The following is a 10,841-nucleotide window of genomic DNA, read 5'->3' as shown; positions in this document are numbered from 1 at the left end:
TTTATTTTATTTTATTTTATTTTATTTTATTTTATTTTATTTTATTTTATTTTATTTTATTTTATTTTATTTTATTTTATTTTATTTTATTTTATTTATTTTATTTTATTTTATTTTATTTTATTTTATTTTATTTTATTTTATTTTATTTTATTTTATTTTATTTTATTTTGTTTTATTTTATTTTATTTTCCCAAATATTAATCAGTAGAACTTTTTACTTACATTATTCATTTTTGGTATACTTTGGTTTATATGTATGTATGTATACATGTATGTACATATGTATGTATATTTATTAAAATTTCCTCTTTTTACTCTTTTTTAAATATTTTTCAACTTCACTTCCACTTTCATTTCTAGCCGAGTTTGCAAATAAAGTTCGGCCAAGCGCTTAACAAAAAGGTGAACGCAAAATATTTATTTTTTTTTTGTGCTCATAAATAATACGAGTTTTTCATGTGATGCACTTTTTGATGCTTCCAAAATTTTGATTTTTTTTATCTTTACTATTCATTTAGACTTTGCGGTTATTGATCATCGTTGCGCAATTTTGTGGCACACTCTGCACTTTTCCGGCAACTATGTACTTTCACAGCTTTATTATTTTCTCACTTTTACCACTCGAATATGCTCATCAATGTATCTTTTCTGGCGCTATAGCAATTTTTGCGATGTTATAAAATTTTTATTAAGCACTTGGCTTCATTTTGGTGCTAGATTATTTTGTGAAAAAAAAAAAATATATGTATTTAGACAAGTGTTTGCATGCAAGGAGACGGTCCAATAGCTTTAAAGTTGCACTTTTGAGCGGAAGCCCACACAATTTTTATTGCGCACTCATGCAATATTTACGCTGCATAAAAACTTTTTTTCTATCCTCCACTTTGATGTTTTTACACAACTTTATTTTGCATCGCTTTATTTGCATTTTTCCCATAGCTATTCGAAACTTAATATTCGCTCGCACTAAAAACAATTTCGTGCCGCCATTTAACGTGCGCATTGGCAATTTACAACTGGGGAATTATGGTACTTAATTACTTAACACACAATCGCTGAAAGCCTTTTATTTCAATAATAATGGGCGCTAATGTTGCATGGTGCAGAGCAAGTGTTGTGGCAGTAAACCACAAAAAAGCCAATTGGCCGGCTCGCAGTTCCTTTTTGGGGGCGTTTAAATTCTGCCAACTGCAAGCAAAGGCCGTGGCATTTTACTATTTTGCGGGACTCAATCGCGAGCTCATGTTGTTGTTGTTGTTTTTGTTGGCTTAGGTGGATATTTTGTGGTACCACAGATGCGCAAATATTTGCCACACAATCGCACACAATTCACACAACCGAGCTTACATGCAGAGCGCACTTCCACAGCCTTACTCTTTGGTTGTATCGGTTTTTTTAAATAAATTAAGCACTAACACTGCGCTCCAATTGCAGACAGACTGTTTAAATTGTTGTGGCGCTGCACTTTTTTTTACCTTCCTTTTATTAGTTCGGGATGTAACTATGTAATATTGATGCGCCTAAAAGATGCAGCGACTTCTATTCTCAAGTTACATACCTGATGACAGTACGAATGGCAATTATAATAGGGAGGTTTTAGTTTTTTAAACTATAATTTTATTATTCTTGCAAATGTCATCTCATATCTACGCATATACTATTTTGGTAAATTTCTTCAACTAAATATAAAATCGATAATCGTCACTCATACGCCATGTACACCTTTGGCAGGCAGCGCAACAAAATACATGCTTATTTACTTTTATGTTATTATTTTGTAACCATTATAAGCCACCAAATAACCATTGGACTCACATAATGTGAACGCTATAAATATTCCATTGACCACTTTTGAAAATGTCAATTTTCAATTGAATGTTTATTTTATCGATACTTTCACTTCCATTTTTTCATTCAATTATGCATTGTTCGATGTTGTATGCTTCTTGTGTACTATGTTGCATGTATATATATATTTTTCTCACATATTTGACAAATTTAGCTGTCACTACACAAACATCCAAAAAATGACTTGCCATTTATAACCTATGGTCATTTGTGCAGCTGAGTTTCAACCACATACTCTCCAGCTGCCACTTAGCTGTGGCTTTCACTTTTAGTTTATTCGCTTATATTTTCTATTTTTGTGAATGGTTCGCTAAATTTTCAATTGTCCAAGATTGATTTGATATTTCTGTAATAGTTTTGTTATATTACTTTATTGGCAGAATAGCGTTTGTGGTTAACACTTTTTCTCACTTATTTCCGTGTCTGTTATTAGATTAATAGTGAACATTGGTTTCCACTATCAGTATATTTGAAAAATCATTAAGTTGCTATTTCATGTGAGTTTCGGTGGCACCAAGTCGCTGTAAGTAAAAAGAAAGTTATTTTCATTAGTAAGCATGCATTTTTTTAAAGGATTTTAATGGCATTGTAGGGTCCTTAAAAGGACACAAAACGACACGTTAACTTAATTTTGGGTCGTCGATTACGGATCTGTATATCAGTTTTCTAAATCATGTCATAATATTTTTAGATATTTCATGAAATATGTTCTTATTTTGTATGCCAATAGGCCATTATTTTACAAATCGTATACCTTTTTTGACTTCATAATTAAGATTCACCTAGACCTTTTTTATAATTTGCATTTACGAAATAGGGAAACACCCATATCGAGATACAGCAGGAAAAACATAATTTTCGGAGATATATGTACATATTTTTAGGTGGATGTTTGGCGATACTTAACCGAATCATGCCACATTAATAATTCCATATCATTGGTTCCACTAATAAACTCAAGAGAATTGAAATGTGAAAGCATTCAACGAGTTGTTAGACCGGAAGAGAGTCTGAAAAACGAAGCGGCCGAAAGGAAAACCAATTAACTTTCCCCTGGACCCGTTCAAAACGACGTGCTTGGTAGCTATAAATTGCACTCCATATAACCGAGACATATTTTAGCTTTGAGCGAGCAAGAGAGTTAAAGATATGTTTTCTAGTATAGGGATCCTTAAAATCTTTCGCATGCTTTTTTAGAAAGTCTATGTCTGCGGAATAATATAACATATCTGATTAACAAAGGCAAATCAAAAATGACACCAAGATAAACAAAGTCATTAACAGAAGGGGGTTGTTTATTTGAATTACATATGTTAAATAAATGTGAATTGGAAAAATTTAAATGTTTTATTGAGGGATATATGGAAGCATTTTTTTATATTGAGGGATAACGAATTTGTTTGGCACCTAACTTCAAGTTTATACAAGTGTTCTTGAAGTGAACGTAAATAAGCGACATAACTACAAACCGAATGAAAGCCTATATTTCTTAACTTATGAAGAAAAATTGTATGTGATACCTTATGGCAAATTTTTTTTTAGTTTCACTTTTATTTCAACATATTTTGATTAAAAGAAAAATACTGGTAAAAATGAAATTTTTCATAAAACAGGGTTGAAATCTTGAAACTCCTGCCATTAGTTTGTTTGTAAGTCAAATATGAGTGGCATTGTGCTACTATGAAAGTCGGCCAAGTAATCATAGCCAATTTATGTACAGTAGTCGAAAAAATAATAGCCGCACCAAATTTTGACAAATTTTAAAATATTATTTTTGTTGTTATTTAATTTGTTTTTTAATAGTTCGTTCTTTACCAACATCCGTATAAATACATGTTTAAAGGCAGTGTCGCACGATTGGGTATTTGCTAAAATTTGGTGTAAATCGTATCCCAATTGTTTGAACACCCAAAATATTTTTTACTATCCCAATCACGAAAATTAATTTATTGAAATTAATTTATTGATAGAACATCGCTGTATTGTACCAATCCTTTGAATGCACTTTTTTTACCAATAGCCCAATATAAAAATTTATAAATCTGTACAAATTTACCAATCGAGTGACACTGCCTTAAAAATGTATGCAATTAAAAAAAAATCTACAAATTTTCGTTAAAATTTCGAGTTTTTTATTAAATTCTGAGTATGCAGTTTTATAACCCATTGAATTCTAGTAGAATAAAGTACACGTTTCAAATGGCTTAAAATGTCGATTGATTTTTTAGAATTTTTAAAAGTTCAAAATTTGTACGAAAATTTGTTGAATTTTTTTTTAATATTGCACAAATGAGTAGTCCACTTTTTTTTAGTTTTTGGAGAGTAACGTACCAGTATTTAAGTTTCATGTCCACTAACAGAACCCCCACTAATATGAACATGCTATCTGAAAACTTCCCAAAGATATCAAAAAATAATAATTATGACTCTTTCGAGTGACAATGAAAAAATTAGTAATTTCGGTACCTTTTCCCCTAGATCAACGTTTTAAGCGTAAAACTGTGCGAATACTTGATTTAGTTTTTATTGAACTTATTTCTGAAACATCATTGATTGAAACAAATGCAAGATGAATGCTTAAGCGTTTTTTTTCTGGCGGGAGGAGGGAGTGACATTAAAAAAACAACTCCTCAAAAGTTTTGCCCACATATTAACCTCAAAAAAAAATATATTTTTTTTTTACGTGTTACTTCTATGGGAAAAATAAACGATCGATGCGCCACTCCTTAGAATTATCGTAGAGAGGGACGATTCCAGGAGGAACATAACCATAACAAATACTAAAATCTTAGTCAGTTTCCAGTAACATTGCAGGATGTTTTGGCTTGCTCTAATAGATTGATAATTGAATAGCTATTAATCGAAATGCACTATAAAACGGTACCAACTAGTAATTAATTCCGAATTGCCAGAAGTAAGTTAAAAACTTTCGATATAAATATAAAGCATAAAATAGAGAATCATTTCATCGATAATTACGATAATTCCGAAAAGGGCCACATTTCTCACAGTGTCCTTGTAAGTGCCTGTCACTCAACTAGTCAAGGATTCTCACTTAATGACAGGCTTTCATACATACATATATGTAACACTTAAAAGTGCATTGTCACTCAGTTAACGGTTGTGATGCTGCAAGGTTAACATTGCTTTGTTTGCAACCAATATAAGCAATTTACATGTAGATGCACTCTCATCATCATAGGATGCGAGTATTGCCAAGCCTTATGCCTATTAAATATGTACATTACCCATATATACCTTATGGGGAAAGTCTCTAGTTCTGAACTGGTGCGCTTCTAGTACATTTAGACCGAGTTATGGTTGTATGCAAAAAACTGGCGAATTTAACATGGCGATGTCCTAGGAAGTGTCAATTGCCCGCCGCTGTATCGCTTTTTCGATAGTTCCGAACTAGTTCTAAATTCGTCGCCTCAGATATAGATTTCAAATGAAAAAAGTGAAATAAAATAGTTTTTTAAAAGTACCAAATTTCGTTGGTTTTTAAATGGTGGGGATATAGTTACTATCGGACTGGTTTGTTTTTGGCGATAAAGATCTAGAACGGAACTAGAAATTTGATTCACTAGTTCGTGGTTTCCCCTGGGTAACATACGTACATGTGTGCACATATTTGCCTGTGTATGTGTGTATATGTCCTCATGTGCTTTTGGTGATACTGATTTGCAATTTTTGCTATCACTCGCACACCAATGCATTTCTGTCATGTCTTTTTATCTTCGTTTGACTCGGTGAACTCAAAATTTCAAAAATTTGCTTTGTGTTGAGTGCTGTGATGCAAAAATGTTGAGGTGAGTTCAATAACTGTTGGTATTAGTAAGTGGCTCAAGTGCATAGGTGAACGGCCTACTCTGTTCACGTAGGTAGTGCATGTGAAAGAATTTATCGAATCGAAATGGAAATTCAATAAATATTTTCCATCAAAAAGAGCTTGCAAAAGGTTCTGTACTTATTTCATACAATAGATTGTGTAAGTTATTTATAACCAGAGATATGCATGCCAATGCCTCTTCTAATTGATATTTTATTGAAATCTAAAAATAGTATATGCACGCGTACAAGACTCACTTCTAAAATTATTTGAGAGTTTTGCGAAATAAAGTCTCAGGAGAATAAAAGAAAGCGTTGCAAAGTTCGAATATTTCTAAAAAAGAAAAAACGATATAAATATAGCTCTTAAGTATTAAATACTTATTTCGTTACACGCCAATAAATTTTAAACTAGGAATAGCTTTTATGGAGTCAAAAATGAGTTATGAGTTCGATCGTTTTTTAATGTCTCCTACCTAATAAACGATATCGGTCAGGGTCTTGCGCAGGAATTTCGAATTGTACTAATATTTGTGGAAATTTCTTTATTTATAAGAAAATTTATTTTAAATTTTTAACTTTTCTTTCATTTAATTTTTACAGCGGCTTAAAAGGTCAATAAAAATTCCTTCCTAAATACATTCCCCACACTTTCTAGTCATTTCGAAAGTTGCGCAATTTTTATTCGTCCGAAATAACAGCTGTAACTTCTATCGCTTAGACTTTGTTCTCTTTTGCAGTTTTCCTAAAAACAAAATCGTGGTGCAAAGTTGAGATGGGCGCCGCAGTAATATTTTCGGCCCAGCCCGGCACGGGTATAAAACACACATACTCGAAAAATTTGTGAGGCCCGGCCCGGCACGACACAACCGAATTAGCATTGTCTGGAATCGCACCAAATTATTAAATTCATCGAAAAAAATTAAGCATAGTTATCATTTCTTTACACAAGACAAGTTCCATCACAAATTTCTTGTTCTAAAAATTAAAGGCACATAACAAACGATTATTTTTTCATTGGACTTTTACCTCTTCAATAATATGTACATATATTCATCAGACTACGAATTGGAGTGTGCTTTTCAACTCTGTTAAAGACATAAGTCAAAATAAGTCTTGGAAAATAGCCAAATATGCACAAACACAAAAGTCATAAAGGCCTTTGTTCAGACTGGCATTGAAGCAACATATGAAAACTTGATAGGGGGAAAAGACAGTAAGTGAAGTAAAATATAACTGTATACATACATATGTATGTAATTATGTGCATACATCTCTACAAATAGACTTCTTGTTTGGCTGAAAAGAAATCAACCACCCTCAGAAAACTCACGAGCATGCTTTTCTTTAATGGCAAAAAGGCAGACAGCTACTTAAATTGTTTGTCGACGAATATGCTTACAAATAAACAAAATGAAAAATGCAGTTAAGTAAATGCCTTTACTTAGTGCTAACACTCCTTGCTTCAAGGTTGTCTTTTCATTAATGAAACTAAAGAAACATTTACATTTTAAACTCACAACTGTTGTAAGAGATAGTACAGTTAAAATTTAGTACCTACCACATTTTGTTTTAAGACTGCGGTGGTATTTTTTGCATTTTTCAGATTCCGTGAATATTCGTGGGTCTACATCATATGATCTTACTAAAAATTATTTCAAATGTGTTACTTACAGCCTTATTCTGTATCACGAACGATAGGCAACACGAACGATTTGTCTGCAGAGGAATGCCTCAAAAATTTGTCCGGTGGCATCATTTTAGCCGGTTTGAACGCAACCGAGACCACTACAACGGGATATATGAAAAGCAAGACGAAGACGACCGATAGAGTTCAAAATCGCAATTAGAGAGGTTGTCGTCTGCAGACGAATCGATCGTTCTGCCTATCGTTCGTGATACAGAATAGGGCCCTTAGTCTTACAACTTTGTCGACCTGTGACGAGACTGTTGCCTTAAGAATTGCGGTTAAAATAAGTTTATCTTTGATCGCTAACTAAGACACGGAAAAAAGACTTTAGATACATATAATTTCCATTTATTTTAAAAAGGTATTGCATGCGCACAGCGTTAGTAAAGTAAATATAAGGAAATGTAAATTTTTTTAAATAGTCTGCACAAAGTATCCAATTACAAACAAAATTTTTTTGCATTCATACAAATAAGAGCTGTCTTAGTCGAGCAAATTGTAGAAAGTGAAATGTAAAAGCAACAAACGAGTACATTGTTTGCATTAAATTGATGTTCTTGCCTTGTAGCCAATATGCCTTTTAGCATGCCTGTCAGCGCTTCTATGTTTATGATGCGGCAACGGCAACACGATGTAGTTTTCCTATGCATGTTCATCTCCATTACACCCACACACTAAGTGTATTAAGATTAAAGCGCGAGAAATATAGAAACAACGCATAAAATATTATCGAACATCTTTCGACTCATCACAATTTCTAAATGGATTTTTTAATGGATTTATCGTAAGATTTATTTTTTTTTCGAAAATAATATATAAATAATTTTATGCAGTGTATATAAGAAATAAAAAATCTGTGATACGAGCAAGGCGAAGTTAATAAGGTGGTGTTGGGGCGACAGCTTTATTTTTCACCGTGGAGATCATAACGTCAAGATTGTGTTTGTTGTAATTTATACTGTCATCGTGCGTATAATTTTTATGTGTAATTTTTGACATATAAATATACGGGTGCCACCGCTTTCTATTAATTCGCCTTGAATAATATTATGTACCTGTCATGAACATGAAAATTGTGTTATAACTTTGGTCCGATAGGCCCATGGCAAAGTATACCATAGCTGAGTGCGTATGTCTCTCTGTACATTTGCCCGTTTGAGCGCAATCCGATTGAATAGGGCCCGACCTTCACCCATATGTTTAATGGATGAAATCTATTTTGTGTGGAATGTAACGGGTTAGTAAATCGTGGAATATTGAAATATTCAAAAATTATTATTTTTTTTTTTTAATTTGCATTCATTTGTTTTAAAAACAAATTATATACTAATCGAAAGTATTAACCCTATAGAATTGGAACACGTTGGGTTGTCTATTTTTGCCTAGCCTATCTGTCGGGTTGGCAGGTATGAACAGGTAAGTAATACTAGTAGTTTTCGCTCTCACTTAATAAATAAATATTGTATGAAAATAAAGAAAATTGTATTGCGGACCCGAGGATATAAGGTTGTCTGCGAAAAATCTGGCCTAAATTCTGGTTGGCGAGCTTTTAAATCAAAATACACTGTAAGGCAAATCTCAAGCTTTGAGATGACACAAAAAAGCGCCGAAACACGTGAACTTTGCATTGGGCCGAAGATTATGGATCTGTATACCGTTTTTAGATCAGGTTACTTTCAAAAGATATTTTGATTTTCAAAAGATATTTTGATTGATGAAAAAAATTCAAACTTTTACAAGGAAAAAATTAAAAAATATAAATAAAAATGTGCAATAATTTTTTGAATGAAATTGAAGCAGAATGTTACTCATACGCCATATCGCAAGTGGCCGTACTCGGACATACTCGTGCTCGTGAGTAACATTTTTCTAGAAATTTTTTTTTTCATTCGCAATGCAAATCTAAAATGAAAATATCTTGGAAAAATTACCTGATCTAGAAAAATGGAGTACAGATCCCCAATCTACGACCAAAAATTAAGTTAACGTGTCTCGGCGTTTTTTGTCCTTTAAAATTTGATATTTTGAATATTTCATTTAAAATATTCAGTGTAGGATTCTTTCACCACCATCACGATTTTAGTGCGGCAAACTCTACATTTTTCTATCAATAAGTTAAAAAACGCATTTTGTTTAAAAATTTGATTTTTCAAATTAGTTGCTCGAAATAGCCTCCATTTATAATAATAATACAAGCTTCCATTCTCTTCCGATCTCTATCATATTTTAGATTTTGACTTTTTTTTATTTATTATATAATTCTACCTATCAAATTTCATCAAACACTTTCACTTTCAGAATTTCCGCTCACTGGTTTGGAGGGCGTGCAAGCTACTTAATTTCCACCATATTAAAACTTTCTTCTTTCTGCAGTCAAAGAAGGTCTTATAACAAATTTCAGCGGGATCGGAGCACTATTACTATTTTTTGCCGCAGTCTGTATGGCGTCGCGACACTGTGGGCCGTAAGTAAAACAATTATCTTTAGGGTGTAGTCTTACCTTCCACAATGCCTGTCCAAGGGTTTTATTAATCGTAATCGCAAACGCAATTACCACTGGAAATTGGCGGCGTTTCTTGGTGAAAAATATTTAGTTCCATAATTTTTGACTAAAGCTGTCTTAACCCTTTCAATACCAAAGATCAACCGCTATATAAAAAGTTTAAGTAAAAGTGAAATTATATATACCGGCTAATTTTGGACACTTCATATAAAAAATTAAATCAAAACTTTGACAAAGCTCTTAGTTTTACAGTTACATATACTGCGCCATAACTGTTTGAAAAAAAAAAGTTATCTTATCTTTTTTTTCTCTCATCTAAATAGATTACAAAACTGCGAATAATTCCTATACTTTTCTCGAATCACAATTCCATTGGACATGGGTTAATATTTTACAATAGACCACATTGCCCACTAACGACCTTTCTGACACTTTTTACTTGTGTGAAAAGCACGGTCAACTGCAAATAAAAAATTTAATTCATGAAATGCGGTTAAGAAGAATGATATAGTTTTCTCAAAATAACTGTTTTCTTCTTAATGTGCTTCAGATTGCCCTAACTTCTTCGTATAACTGGACAATTGTGTATAGATACGCTGGGAACAAGTTAAGGAAATATTCGGAAGCTTATAATTTTTAACCTAGTTCACCGATTTGAAATCTTAAAATTTTTTACTAACCTCTGCAGCTTGCACCTTAATTTTATATTCCTTAACTGCTACATATCGCCCTAAGTTATTTTTATATGTAGCTAATGCTCGCCGTAGACACCAACTTTCTCGCCGTAAGGTGATTGCCAAAGATTCCACAGGCCTATAAAGCATTTGAGTTCTTTTATGTAACGTTGCCTCGTGGATCTCTTGAGGAGTACTGAGGCATGATCTTCGAAATAAATATGCCGTTTACCCAATGTCTGGTTAACACTTATCTCCGACTAAATATCGTTATCGACGATATCCACTCCTTGTT

At 32.6% G+C, this 10,841-nt stretch overlaps 1 long non-coding RNA gene across 1 annotated transcript in view; it reads right to left on the bottom strand.

The window, feature by feature from the left end:
- The window catches only part of LOC108376051 (uncharacterized), a 12,298-nt gene extending 4,848 nt beyond the window's left edge, over positions 1 to 7,450 (bottom strand). The window contains exons 1-2 of the long non-coding RNA XR_001849229.1: positions 7,350 to 7,450; positions 6,867 to 6,875 (exon numbers count right to left, since the gene is read on the bottom strand). This is a non-coding gene — a long non-coding RNA (uncharacterized LOC108376051). The remainder of the gene's footprint in view (positions 1 to 6,866; positions 6,876 to 7,349) is intronic.
- Positions 7,451 to 10,841: the final 3,391 nt, after the last annotated feature.

This window comes from Rhagoletis zephyria, unplaced genomic scaffold (assembly GCF_001687245.7).
Source record: "Rhagoletis zephyria isolate East Lansing unplaced genomic scaffold, Rhagoletis_zephyria_1.1 Rzeph_scaffold_09836, whole genome shotgun sequence".
NCBI classification, from domain to species: Eukaryota; Metazoa; Arthropoda; class Insecta; order Diptera; family Tephritidae; genus Rhagoletis; species Rhagoletis zephyria.
This window is presented reverse-complemented; position numbering and strand designations above follow the sequence as displayed.